The sequence below is a fragment of the Falco punctatus genome (genome assembly GCF_963210335.1).
Source record: "Falco punctatus genome assembly, chromosome: 2".
Lineage (NCBI taxonomy): Eukaryota > Metazoa > Chordata > Aves > Falconiformes > Falconidae > Falco > Falco punctatus.
In genome coordinates, this window is record NC_137581.1 from 76,323,963 (window position 1) to 76,338,770 (window position 14,808).

The 14,808-nt window shown below is 43.7% G+C and overlaps 1 long non-coding RNA gene across 1 annotated transcript in view; it reads right to left on the minus strand.

Moving 5' to 3' along the window:
• Positions 1-14,808, minus strand: part of LOC308058656 — an 86,105-nt gene that overhangs the window by 26,128 nt on the left and 45,169 nt on the right. Inside the window, exon 2 of the long non-coding RNA XR_013925928.1 lies at positions 1-14,808. This exon is cut by the window's left edge and continues 26,128 nt beyond it; it is cut by the window's right edge and continues 34,651 nt beyond it. This is a non-coding gene — a long non-coding RNA (uncharacterized lncRNA).

Genomic DNA, 14,808 nt, shown 5'->3' on the forward strand with positions numbered 1-14,808 from the left:
CAAATAGGTTTCCCTCCTGCCAGACCTGGTGCTAGCACAAGGCACATAACGAAGAAGACTCGCCTGACTGAGGTGATCAGCCTGAAATCTGCTTCTAAAGCAATGATTTAAGTGCAAACAGGAAGCGGCATGATGGGGTCCTGTTTCTGAAGCAAGACTTCCCATGCAGAAAGTGGGAAGGTGCAAGTCTAACCTATTGCTGTTGCAGTTTTAAGATTACAATCTTGTGGTCTCCTTGGGATGTCATAATATGCTTTGAACTTTGAGTCAAGCTATTTCCATATTCATTTGCTTACTTCCACAAGGACAGACACCAATAAGACAATACACTACAAATCATTTTAAGTTACTGAAGGGGTGGAAGAAAAGCAGGGGGAGAAGAAAGGGGGGTGGGGGGGAATGGAGAGAATATTTGGTCTGCTCTTAATTAAAACCAGCCGATGACATACAATGATTTGTCTGAAGCACTTCTGAGCTGTACCCATTTCTGTTTACACTTGACAGCTGTACATTCTTTCCTGCCTGTATTGTTTGAACTATGGCCAATGGTACAACCATTAAATCTTTGATAGTGTTTTTTAAATACAAAATTGACCTTTTTCTTTGAGACGGAAAGAGAGGTAGGGAAGGAATAGCTACGTTACATTAGAGAGGTTTGGATTTACTAGGTTGTACACCCTCCATTGCAAAACAGTGCCTCTGGTCATTTTTGGACTGGCTATTAAAAGGTTTTTTTTCATGTTCCCCACATCTGCTTACAAAAAGAAATCATCATTCTGTGACCCTTTCCTCCCAGAAGACGCCTGTTTTGGGTAGGGAATAAACCAAATCATTCATGATTACTGAGTGTAATTCTGCATCGTAAGTGGGATGCAGAGGGTCTCTCACTGGACTACAACAGGGGTTTGCTATGAACGGAAAAATTCAGGAAAAAATTAATTATGGATTAAGAAAACAAAAAATTAACTACAAGATATCTGAAACCAGCTATCACTGTCATGAATTGAGAATCTGGAAAGTAACTCTTTGTCAAAGCCAAACGTGTCCTAGACACTCCATAGGCTCTCTCTCTGAATCCAGTCTGCAGCCTCCAAAATTGATGGCTCATTACAAATGAAAATGCTTACCTAAAAAGGAGAAAGAACATTAGCATATGTCTTATCCCTTAAGTTTGAACTAAACCACAGAACTGATTTGATCCAGATATCACCAGCTGTCCCCTGAACTTGCCTGAAGCATTTTTTGTTGCCAGCTTTGGCAGAGGCAGATGGTCAGACGATGCTGTATTACTAACCAGGGCTGTACTGCTCCTTGTTGAGCTGAGACACCAGAGATGCATTTTGTTTTATAGACTGGAGCTTAGTCTAAAATCACACAGAGAGTAAACAGGAAGGATATATTTAGCTGCTGCAGCTTAATAGGAGTGGGAAATCTTTGCTTTACTTTAAAGTCATGCAGTCATCTTTAAAAACTTACACAGCCCTCATGATTACCCCAGAGCTCTCTAGAGCTCTATGGGCTGGAGGGGATATCTAAGTCTGACCAACGCTGCAGTGGCACTTCTGCTCCACTACTTGTCCTATCTTACATGGAGATTGGCCGGGGTTACCAAATTTGGTCTATTCGTTAATTTAAATGTTTTATGAAAAAGAAACTACATTCGTAGATTTTATGAGCCAGGTTATGGCAGCACTTAACTGGCCTGAAATGAGGTTAAAGATCAAGACAAAAGAAAATACCGTCCCTGCTTTGAACATCTAAGTGCCTTCCTCCTCCACCCTTAAACATCCGGGCTTTCTGAAAAGACAGACTGCCAAAGATATGTAAAAACACATTGCACAACACTGAATGCATTCAAGCAATGTCACAGCAATGCTGGGAAGGCACCAAGTCAGAGCATAAGAGTCCGTGCCCCATGGACCTTCATGTGAGATTTTCAAAACTGCCCAGCATTGGCCTAATTGAAATAATTTGGAGTTTTCCCCTAATTTATTTTCAGTATTAGATCAAGGCCAAAATGTCCAAAAATTTCATTCACACTCCAAACTGCTAACTTTTTTAATTATTCAATTAACATGAGATCTTGGTGATGACAAATTGGATTTCAACTGCTGTTATTCCTGCCCTAGCATTAAAAGTTTTCCAGTTTCAATGAATCTTCTATTTTCCTCTCATTTTCCTCAGAGCCTCAAAAAGCTCCAGGAAAGATGCCTTTTTCTGAGAAATCACAGGCATGAAACAGACCAGCTGACAGAAGAAATGTTCCGAAAAGACACAAAAGCAATGGCTGCATCAAGCACGGCTGAGGACTGGCAGTCAGCATTTCTCAAGCTGTTTGGAGGTGTTAAATCCAAGTTGTGGGATGCTGGTGTGCCACCCACTGCTGGTCCACACAAAGAACCCGGCCTCCTCCTGGTGAGTCCCAGGTACATATCTTCACCTTTATTCCTGCTAGGGGTGTGACATCCCTACAAGCAGGAGAGCAGAAACCTTTCAGTTTCAGTACAAAGTGTGTACCTATGAGCCACTCTTTCCTAGTCTTCCCTGACACTTAGATGCCTCCTCTGTGTCTCACCCTGGGCAGGTCCCTGGGAAGACTCGCACTCACTTCCACACAGCCGATTCAGCCTCATGTTCCCAGTTCTCTGAAGGATATTTCTGGGAAAAAATAGAGATGAAACCTCTGGCAGGCTCCATATTTGCTTTAATAGTGGTGATATACATGCTGTGGTAGGACTGGGATCTTTTCAAAGCTGGATCGATCATGGTGCCACCGTATATTGCTGTATTATGCCTGCCAGAGTCACACTGATTCATCCACCAACTGTCTTCACCCAAGAGATTTAGATTTCTTTCTTTTTCCTTTTCCTCATTCTGTCAGCATTCCTAACCTTGTTGTCTTGGGATCACCAGCTTCCATTTGACTGAATTGTCCCCAAACACAACCTACTAGTGCTGTGATGGAGAGGTAATCCCTGCTTGAAATTAAGACAGTCCTGTAGAAAACTCTCTCATTGCCCCATCTCAACAACTGTCTGTCCACTCCACTGTCTGCTTTTTTTTGGTGTTTGCTTGCTGTGTTACTTTGCAATTCAGATGCATTACTTTCTGACTCAGTAGCCATACTCATGGTCCTTTCCTGGGGCTCAGAGAGCAGAGAGAAGAGCTTTTGCTGTAAAGAGCCTAGACTTGTGCATTGAATCACTTAATTTTCTTGTGGGGACCTGATTAACTGTGTTCGTTACAAGTTCCAAGCATAGTTATCCTCTAACTAATTTATGATCATCTTTGACTGGTACAGGAACTCCAGGGACCGTCAGCACAGGACCATGGGAATACAAATAAATCAGTGAGTATCATTGAGAAAGGTAAAGGGGAAAAATGTTTCTCACAGCACAGTCTTTGAGAGGATTAGACTCTGTAAGTGTGCCTGCTGGCAGCAGCAATATCTGACTTTCTGGTTTCTTAGCCATCTATCACGTTCTTCTAGATTGATTTCAACTTCACCAGCTTATTCTCTTTCTCTTCCTCAGGAGCAATATGATGATATTTTAGAACTGCATCACAACAGAGCTGTTGGTTTTGGTTTCATTGATAAGGACCCTTCAGTTACCTGCACATGTGTAAAACCCACTGATTAGGGTCATCACCTGTCTGTGCCACCTACTAAGAGCTGAAGCAGTTCAGGTACTTCTTAGATTAACACTAATTTAAAACTGCTCAGAACCAGGCGATGTCATGAGACACCAAACCAAGGTCAACAAGCAACCCACTTCCATACTGCCAGCAGGCAGCATGTGCCACCCCAGCTGGGATCCTCAGACATGTAAGGGAGTGTGGATTTATACCACAGTTATGTCCTGAGCAGGTGGACCTGATGAGCAATGAGATGAGTCAATGCATGGCGGGGTTCAAGGGGATTCCCTACATAGCACTGAATCATCAATCATCAATCCTGTAAAGTAATTTCCATAGCAAACAGTTGGGAACAAATAGTTAAAGCAGTGAAGGGAGGATTTGAGTTCAGCAGTAATCTCTCAGGGCACTGCTGAGTCACACTCTGGACTTGGAGAGAAAAAGCGAACATCACAGCTGGATGCATTCAGCTAGGAAAGAAATCAAAGACATGATCAGTTCCCAGCTTATGATATTTATTTGTAGTTCATTATTGTATTTATATTCTTCCGTGTGAAGAGCATACAACAATCAATAAGGCTGGCCTTTTGGGAAAGTGCTTATCAGCACCTCTAATAGAACACAAATGTACAGAGCCCTTGTTAGTGGGCTGGGAAATGAGGGCTGGTGAGAAGCCCCCATAGAAGGCAAGCTGCATGGATAACACAGCATCACCTCCCTGGGAAGCTGTAGCATGATGGCAGCAGAATCTGAACTCCTATTTCTGCTCAGGCTGAGCAAAGAATGTTTTTAGATACATAAAATTATTTATATGTATGTCTATATCACAAACGCATGTCTTAAAATAACTCAGCTGGGGCAGTTTCCTGCAGTTTACGAGCAAGGAGGGTGAAGACAAGGAGAGAAACATGTGAAAGGAGATAATGACATACAGTGTCCCCCGCAAGGGAGGACCCAGCCTAGGCAAGGAGCAGAGCGGGGGTGCTCACACCGGCCAGCTTCAGGAGGCTCACTTACATGCCTCAGCTTCACGAGGATTGCTCAGGATGGGTTTCCAATCTGTCCTGTGTGCAGGGCTCACAGGGATGTGGTTTAGTAAAGTGGCAGCTATCAGCATACAGAGGTGTTGCCTAGGCCTGGGGCGACCATCATTAGTTGACCAGGTGTCTACGCAGTAAATGCAGGCTTCACTTACATATGGATCCCAGGGATCAAAGACGGAACGGGCAAACCCAGCCTAAACAGGTTAACCGAGGGGATTTGCCCTTTTTTTCCTGTAGCCTGACAATGCTCATAAAGACCGCCACATCAATAAACTCACATTAGGCTGCACTGAATTACACAGTTCAAAACAGAGATGTGTCTTATTGTGTTTAACTGTTATTAAATCAGCTCCCTCAGCTTCTTTAGGGCTATGCCAGTTTACACCAGCCGAGGATGTGGTGCTAGCTCTCTAGGAAGCTGCTTGCTCCTAAGTGCAAACACATTGCCTGCTAAGAGTTCACAAGCTGAGGCAAAAACTCACCCGGGATTCCTATGATCTCTTGCTGCTATTCAGCCTGAAGAACCAAGGTATTAAACATGTAATATGAAGAAATAAAACCGTGCATATTTTTAGCTGAGCTAGATTTCCATGTCCCCTGCTTTTAGGAGTATTATATCAACACCTGTTAGTTTTGCTCTAGTCATCGTTTCCATCAGAAACTTATTGTTTCAAGGGTTTTATAACTCGTAAAACTTTTATAAGTCAGACAAAATGTGCTTTAGGAAAAAGCTGATCTTTCAGGTCTCAGCACTGGAATGTACTTTTATATGCAACAAATGTAAAAGAGAATAATGGCTGTAATGTCTTTTATTATATTTAGAAGGAGGAAGAACTGCAAATATAATCAGAAATCAAATCATTTAACCATTAATTTCACACAATGAGTCTGGGCAACCCTCTCAAAATATCTGTCAATAGACAGCAAATAAAAATGAACCCAGACAGCAGGGAAATTCTCATCCTTTGCTTCCAAAAAGCACTTAAGCACATACTTAAGTCCATCCTTACTGCAAAAGACATTTGAGCATGTATATAAACCCCTCTTGCAAAAGGATTGCTTTCTTCAGTGTCTGCTGTGAACCCAGGACTCATCCCACTCAACTCATTGCTAATGCTTTTGAAATTACTCATGGGCATAAATATTTGCAAGAATGGGGCCTCAGTGAGGAGCTGTGTCTATATGAGGAATCACGGCCAAACTATGCCATTCTGAAGAAAAATGCTCCCAGACTTGCTGTCTCCACCAGAGAGCTGTTACCAACATGGCACAGAGTGGCTGCTGCTGCCCAGATGGCAGAAGCCAAGTGCATGCCCCCTGGCAGCAGGCCACATCTCTGAGGGTCGGCTGCATCTCCTGGGAATGCATCTTCAGATGAACACTGGGAATTAAAAATCACTTCCATGGCTGACAACTGCTTGCAGAGGAACAAAAGCTTCTTTAAAACTGCTCTGTCCCCGTTGACAAATAGCAGATTGAGGTTCTGTGTGGCTGCTTGCAGCACACAAGCCTGACTAAAAAAACTGCATAGGTCCTCTGCAAAATGCCACCTCAGCCAGCTCGGGGGTTCAAGGGGGTGAATAAATGTCACCTCAACTCAAAGCATCCATGAACCAGAAAAGATTGCCAATGAAATCTGTCATCTTTTGACATCAGCCCGAGGTTGACCCCCTTTCCAGAGGTCGGTACCCTCTCAGTGTCTGCCTGCTGCTGAGACACCCTCTGGTGAGGCACCAACAGTATCTGATGTGGAAATGGAAGGAAGACTTCATGTTTTCACTGAAACACAATGGCATAGTAGACTCTTAAAAGGCCCCTGAGCTGAAACAGTCCCAGCTTACATTTGAACACCCTGCACAAAGGCAACCTTAAATCTGGCAGGTTTGGGCCTCACTTTCATTCAAAAAAATTTATTCCTCATTCTGTGCATGATCTTGTCACACAAAAGCACACCTTGGGATGCAGTCAGCGTTGATAAAGTCTAGGTAACAAGATGAATCTAGTGCAGACATTTAGTCAAGGAGAAGTGGAAGGCTTGACGATGAATTTGAGGGCATCTGTAGTGTTTCTGAAATACTTCGCTCAATTCTTGTTTGAAGTCTCACGGATCCATCGCTGAGTTTTGAATTTCTCAGCATTTTGAAGACCTTATGACTGTGTTTTTACAGTGTTGCCAAAGAACTGTCGTGACTTCTTGGAGGTATTTCCATACCTGGGAGACCTCATATAGACCTTTTTACAAGTGGGTTATGATGAAAATTTTGGGAGGCAAAAAAAGCAAATAAACAAAATCTGTAGGGATGACCACGGCTCCATCAAGGTTATTTCTCCAGTATGGGGGTGGGAGCTGTAACTTTTAGTCCCTTTAAGATTCACTTGTCCTTTCACTTCCCTACCAAACCTGACTGACCCACGAAACCTACCGAGAAAAACGTAAAATCCCAATGCTGAAGGTTAATGTAAAGCTTTTGGCATTTCTGAATGCTGAGGAAAATATCATCTTTCCTGTTTCTAATGCACCCCATGTGTAAAGTTACAGAGTGTGAGCACTGGCTTTTAACAGGAACTGTTAACAACCCTTTTTGATCACAGGAAGTGGAGAAAAGCCTCTTCACCTAAGAAAATAACAGCGATGTTTATGGGCACGGCTCTTCTCCCCATTAGGAGCCGCCAATCACCCCTCCCTCCCCCTGAGCCGATTTCTGGGGGGCTGTGGCGGGGGGCCGGGGCTCACTCTGGCTTCCTTCCGTTGGAGGGCTCCGGCGGCCGATGCTGTTTCTGGGCAAACGGCCACTGCTGCGATGTTTGTGTTAGATAGGCTGCAGCTGGGCTGGGTGGGTGTTGAAGCAGGCTGCGCCCAGCCAGCTCCCCAGCCTCCAATTCCTGGTAAAAGCAACTTCCTGATTCCTTTAAGTTTGAACTTTCTTTTTTATTTTATTTTATTTTAAGAAAATAGGTGCTTTTTGACTTCTAGGAAATGTAGATGTCAAAGTTTGCTGCACACACAGGCGGGGAGCCTAGCCCATCCACCTTACCCCTCTATGCCTGTTCCTCCAACGCAATTAAGTGGCACTTTTTTCTCTTTACTATCTCTGTTAAGAGAGCCACCGGTTCAGCCTCCTGACATTCAGAGATATACTATCAAAAGCAAAATAGTATTCAGGGCTACTAGCTAAAAAGCAGACAGCATGTACCTGGTTGAACTGAAAGGAACAAAGCCAGGGGAGAATTTATCTTCCTGTGTTATCTCATGATTTAAAGTCTGTGCTGGCAAAATTTCACTTCTTTAGCTGCAATTTCAAGCTGCAAGTATCCAGCAGCTGAGGAAGCAGTGTGTGTATATATGTGTGTGCGTGTGCATGCGTGCACCATATGTATTCATGTTTATGCAGTTTTCCACTCAAAGCAGTCAGCGGAAATGAAAACCTGATTTTGCAAGTCTTCCACTGCAAAATTAAACATCCAGTTTTTCCTTAAGGGAATTTGCTGGTTTATACACTAGGAAATAACTCCTAATTTTTTTCTTTTTCCTTTTAATTCCAAAATATTTTGCCTTGAAAGAGACCTGAGCTATGATAGGAAACACTATTCGTTTGGGATAGGAGAGGGGAGCAGCAAGGTGAGAGAGAATAAAAACAAATCAAACAGAAAAAGCAAACAGAAGTAAGGGATTTTCAGTTCCTGTGTGTGTGTCCATCTATTTTTATCCTAGAAGGAAGCTTCTTAACATAGCCGTGTTTTTTTCACGCTGCTCTCCTCCCTTTGCAGGACTTCCAGAACTCATCTCGGCACCTGGTTTTTCCCTGAGCTTGATGTGTTATGCCTACAAGGCAGGACAAATTTGGCAGCTGTTGCATTGGAAGCAGAAGGGAGCAGAAAAGCAGCAAAGCCAGATACTTTGTACATCCAGGGGCACCAGAGGGATGTCATTTATTTCTTTTGCTTAGGATGTTGCTGGCAAAGCTGACTGCTTTCTTTTGGCCTTGACTGGGACATCTAGACAGTGGGAACAGTTTTGGTTGTTTTTTTTTTTTTTGGATCATAAGTGTATCCTTTCTCCTAACACTTCTGTTGCTCATGTTCTTATTTGGAGAAAGCTTTTCTTTTTTTCTTTTTTTTTTTTTTTTTTTCGGAGGCTATGAGACAAAGGAAACTTTTGGCTGGAGTGAAGTGTTCTTAAAGTGGAAAGGAAGCCAAGTCTGAGGCACCAAAACAGAACTTCAAATATTTTTCCATTTGCAAAGCAGCATACAGCCAGAAAGGAAAGGCTGCATCCCAGCCCTGCTGAAGCCAATGGGAAATGTGCCACTGACTTCCATAGGACAAGAGATCCACGTGAGGAATCCAAACTCACCCGTCTGCCCATTATAATTATGATTATTAATGACGTGTTATTTGTATTGCTGTAGCAGCTTGCAGTTCCAGTTAATAGGCAGATTCCCTTTGTCCAAGGGGTTGTACAAACCCAAATAAAAGAGATGTTCCTTGCCCCAGAGATCTTGAAATCAAAGTTTCTGTCTCAGCTTAATGCCTTACAGAGGAACCATAAGGGGAAGGCACCCCCCACCACCACCCCTTGCCAGGTACCTGTGCCCTGCTGCACTCATGGCCAGATACAAACTTTTCAGAATGACCACAAGTCTAAAACAGCCTATGCTGTGTGCAAAGCAGAACAGGATGCCACCCCCATTCAGGGGCAAAGGATCAGGTGTGGACGGTCGATACCTGCAGTCCATGAGCTCAGTGTCTCAGGAGAAGCTCTCTGGGAACTCCCAGTGGCTCCCGTTCCCTCCACAGAATTAGCATGTCACTTTATCAGGAGCCTCAGTAAACCTGAGCCTTTAACGTTAATTTCTCCTGCAAGGTGAATCTGATTCCTATAATGATACAGCTCTAGGAAAATCAAGCCAAGTTCAATGTATAATGCTGAAACAAAGCATAACAAGAGTTCTAGATTTAGCAGAGTGTTCAGAAAAGTATTCTTTCACCAAGAAGTTGGAGAGCTCAGGAAATTTTCAGTTATTTGGTGCTGCAGCACCAGATGATTCAATATCAAAGGGAATACCATCATTATCTTTGGCATCAGAATCTCTAAATTTAGGCTGAGATGCTGGAAAAATAAAAATTGTTGTACTCAAAATCACAAAAGAAAAAAAGGTCTTTTAAACTTGCTTGACATGTAACTTGGCTGGAAATGAAACAAAAAGAGTAGAACCCAAAAGAAAGAAATTCAAAATGGAAAAGCTTGGAGCAAAGTTCCTTCAAGCATGGGTGGCCGGGGCCAAGTGAGGAGAAATACACATGTAAACAGCTATTCATAAAATCATACCTTGCCCTCATACATAACTTTTCTACCATCAGTTTCTATCATCAATGGTGGTTCCCAAAAGGAACAACAAATAGCTGTGAACACATTGGTAGGAATTTGTGCTCCCAAAAGAAAGAAAATAATTCTGATCTACAGATGAGACACATGTTCACTTGCTGAGAGAAGGACTGATACCATCAAATAAATTCATGAAGAAAACAGCAAATTCCAGTCAGCTGCCCTCATCTAATACCGAGGGACCAGAAATCACTATGTATCTTTTGTCTCAGTAATTCATTCAATGAAGTTAATAATGATGAACTCTCAGAGAATAATCCTATTTCTCTTAGAAAAATAGGATTAAGCGTAATGCCCTGTATGAAGCCAAGGCTGCTTAGGTAGGTAATGGCTCTGTATGTCAAAGGATAAACAATAATCTCTTTACACAGGCAGTTCCCAGACACTGGGGTGTTGCCTGGATGCAGCTGTTCCCTGCAGCAGCAGCAGCGCTGGGTGCTGGGTGCACTGGCAATAGCAGTCAGGCTATTTGGGCTTCATTCAGGAGCCTGCAACTCCTTGATGACTTTTTCTTTTTTTTTCTTCCTTTTTTTTCTTTCTTTCTTTTTTTTTTTTTTTTTGCATTGTCCTAACTGAAGTCAGAAGGCCTATACTGTCTCCCTCAACACCTTTTCAGAGCATTTCCTTCCACTTGAAATGAAGTAAATTTTTTTTTTAAGAGGAAATAGGTGGGATCTCTTGGGAGCAGGTTTCCCAGCATTTATTTACCTGGCGCTAGGAGACAGCCCTCCGTTCTGAGACGCTTTTAGTGCTATCAGATACAGCAACTGACATGAGCTCCCCCATTCCTGGCACCCACAGGGAGCTCTTGCATGCTTGCCATTTTCTCAATGAGGTGAGAGTGAGCTGTCCATGTTATTGCAGCGTACTGCTGGCTCCCCTGCTTCGCTGCCTGACACGAAAGCCATTGCCACTGCTCAAGGCTGGCTGCTCCGCTGGAGAGCAGTGGGTGATGCTGCTGCCTGCAGAGTGGACCACAACTGCCTCGGCAGCGGTGGGGAGATGAGGCTCTTCCCTGCTACGGTAAGAAAGAGATGGGGGAGGTCTGCAGTGGGATCCTGTCCTGCCAAGGGGTGTAGGAGGCAGCAGCTGGAGGGGACACTGGATAAGAGGGCATTTGGGCTCTGCGCTCCCTGTGAGCCCACCTAACCATTGCTCTCCCCTTTCCCTGCAGTGATGCAGCACCCTTTGGCCAACACTCATCAATCCCAAATAACAGAAGAAAGAGAGCTTTCCTCCTGCATCCCCTCCAGTGAAAGTGAGCTGCCCAGCCACCATTCAGTTTTAAATCTTTTTATATGATTATGTCTCTCCACGGTCCAAGGTGACAACATTAGCAGCATCCACTTCTCCCATTGTTCACTCGCTGTTTGCTTTGTATGGGAAATGGCTTTTCTTCCCCACTGGTGACCTCCCTAATCACTAGTGGATGGGGACAAGGGCAACTATCAGCCTTAATGACTATGGAGGGACTCATGCTCTTCTCCAGTGCCAAAGTCGCTGTGTGCTCCTCAGGACAATGAACAAAATATCTTCTACAGGACAGGAGTATCTTCTTTTCTCATGAAGTAGAACAACAACCGTAAGCAGGAAGACTGCGAGAGTGGGCCGTTAAGGAGGGCTTCTGGGTTCACAGAGTTTGCAGGCAAATCTGGTGTAGCCACCAGTGTCATAAGGAGAACGCGTCTATAAGAAACTGTGATAGTCAAGTCACTGAGGGAAAGAATGACTGCAGAGTGGCCTGCAGAAACTTCTGTGAGACATCCTCATGACATGTGGCACTCACCCATGCCTTCCACCACTCATCCACTGAGGTTATCTCACAGTCATTTTGTGCCATCTGCTACGGGGTTCATCTCAAACCTCTCAGGGACAGTGGAGAAAATCCATGACCTCTGAGTGGAGGCTGGTATGCATTAGCCCCTGTGGAGCCCATGAGCCCATCTTTCCTAGAGAAATAGAGTGAAATTTTCTTGTCTTTCCCTGCTTCATCCTCCATAACTTTTTCCTCACCGCTGTTAGACAGGTTGACTTTAATAACATCCGCTTGGATACATCAACCCACTCCATTCCTGATATGGTGAGCATTTGGTCACATAAGAGCAGCTGCATTGGGTCAGACCTAAGGACTGTCCACCTGGTATATCTGTCTCCAATATGACCAGGAGCAAATGCTTGGATGCATGTCAGATATAGTACCTTGTCCAGGTTCCTGTGTGGGAGAACTTTCTGAGCCATTTTACAGGATTGCTTTAGCTATCATGAATATGATCAGATTTATCTTCTATGAATTTGTGAAAGCCTTCTTTGGAATCATTTCTGAATCAATTATGGCAATGAATTTCCTGGTTTACTTACTTGTTAGGGGAAAAGGTAACTTTTTGTTTATTCCTTCCCTTGTCCTTGCTCTCTGCCTTAAAAGTGTGGCTAAAGATTATAGCAGAAGAGCATCACTTCAGCTGTTCAGGGCTGCCATGCAGCTGTGCCTCTACCTCATCCCCTCCCACAGCTCCCTGCTTGGCTCGGTGGTTCTGATTTACAAAGCAGATTTGGGGTTACTTCCTTCAGATCACACAGTTTACAGCACAGCACAGCTCAGCCTATGACAGCAGCCATAAACCTAACCGCAAAGGCTCTGCGATGCTGTCGCTGGGAGTTTGCACCACCTGCAAGTCTCTGCCCTCTACAACAACCCCTCCAACTTGCCTCTGGACTCTCTGTTTCTCAACAATAAAATCATCAGCTCTGAGCTGCCAGCAGCTGACTCAAAAAAAAAACCAACACCAACAAACAGCATTATATTTTAAAAAATATGAAAAGGCAAGGGAAAATCAGTCCAAAACAGCTGGGCAAATCCTCCCCTTTGACTCAGTGGCTGACTCTTACTTCCAGTGGGACCTTTCCCAGAGACTACTGATGGTCTACATTGGTCTTTCCCCTCACCCCACCCCACTCCTCCCTGTCAGCTCATCAGGCTCTTGAATGTGGTCACCTGTATATATTTGACACAAAGATGTCAGCCAGCCCCTTCATTTTCAAATTTGGAATCAAATATAAGTAACACTTCGACTACTCCCAGGGCAGGAGTGGGATGGCTGGCAAGGAGGAAACAGTAGGAAAAGCCTGTAGGGAAGAAGGATGTAGTCACTTTTATTCGTAGGTTTCTTCCTCCTTAATTTTAAATGTCAATATTTTCTTCAACATTTCTGTACTGACAATTTCACTGCCCTCATCTTTCCCTCTCTTTTATAGTCACTTTCCACAGCTGCTGGTGTGGTGAAGATTTACAGCCATGAGGAACTGAAAAATCCTTTCCCCCTGCCCAGTCAAAGAGACCCAGCAAGCACATTCTGCATGGGACAGCCTCCCCTGAAACACTTCCCTGCGGACACTGGGGCTTGAACACTGCCCTTGAAGCACAGCCCAAATGCACTCTCACTGGTTTCTTCAGGAGCAGAGCTGAAACTCTTTGGAAAATTCCATTCTTCAAATCTAAGAGCAGATTTTGTGCAGTTTTGTTGGGTGGGTCCCAAACATGACAATTTAATTAGGAGGTCCAGACCTCCCTGCATGCTTATGCTCACACCAAAGTGCCTATTCCCAGATATCCAGAGGGACCAAGAGCAAGTTCTTCTATCAAAGCCATGTAAGGTTTTTGACATACTGTGCAAAGGTAGCCAAGTGGAAAAAGCAGGCTGCCTGTCTAGTCTCAAACACAGACAGTAGCCACATTCTTGTAGAGAGCCCAGAGCATGTTCAAGAAATTTAGGGAGGATAAATGAAAACCTGTTGCTGTCCCAAAGTGAAGCTGTTTGACTTGGAATGGAAAGCTTAGTCATCTGTCCTGCAGGGGTTTGCCCAGCTCCTTTGGTCTCTCCATCTGTCTGATTTGCTTCTTCATTTTTTCCATTTCCTTCCCTACCTTCTTTTTCAGGGTCTCAAAAGTGTTGGCTTTCCATGATGACATCAGCAGTTACACAATGCCCAGTGCATTTCTCCTCACTTTTGAAAGGGGGCATCGGGGAGAGCTGATGATTTACAGTAATAGCCTTATGCCCACATGACATATGGAAATGTTTAGGAAGAAAATAATTTTCAAATGGCCCATTTGTCGTTGGTTATGCGGCAGAACCAGCGTTAATCCTCCCACTCCCTTTACTAACAACTCCTGCTGCATTCAGTTCCTATAATTAGGGGGTAATTATAGGCTCTCAATGACCTTCTTTATGTTTCAGAGGATATCATCTAGTATATCAGTTATATTCCTATTTCATCAAGTAATAAGGTAAGTGTGAGAAGGCTGAAGTTCTTGGCAGAGCCCTGTATCCTACCGGCACTTATGTTTGGCTGCTGTATGTGACTCATTAGATGGAGGTGGGAAGGTGACATCATCAGTAAAGGGAAACACATGATAAAGTGAGGGTTCAAGGATTCAAACTTTAGCTAATAAAGTATCCAGACAAAGAAAATTAGCTGTGTTTGCAGAAAAGGAGTGTTTGCCTCTGTCAGAAGCAGGATAACCCAAAAAGAATCAACTACATCCTTTTTCTTCCTTCAGCCACCAGTTTATTGTCATGCTGGGAAAAAAAATAGAATAAACAAAAAAAAGAAAAAGAAAAAGAAACCAGCTGCCTTTCAAATAGATGTAGCCATTACCTCAGTTAGTGCATTACAGAAGCATTTTTTGAACAGACACATTTTCTGGTTTATATTCCAGATTTGGATTTTCTTTCCTTAAAGACA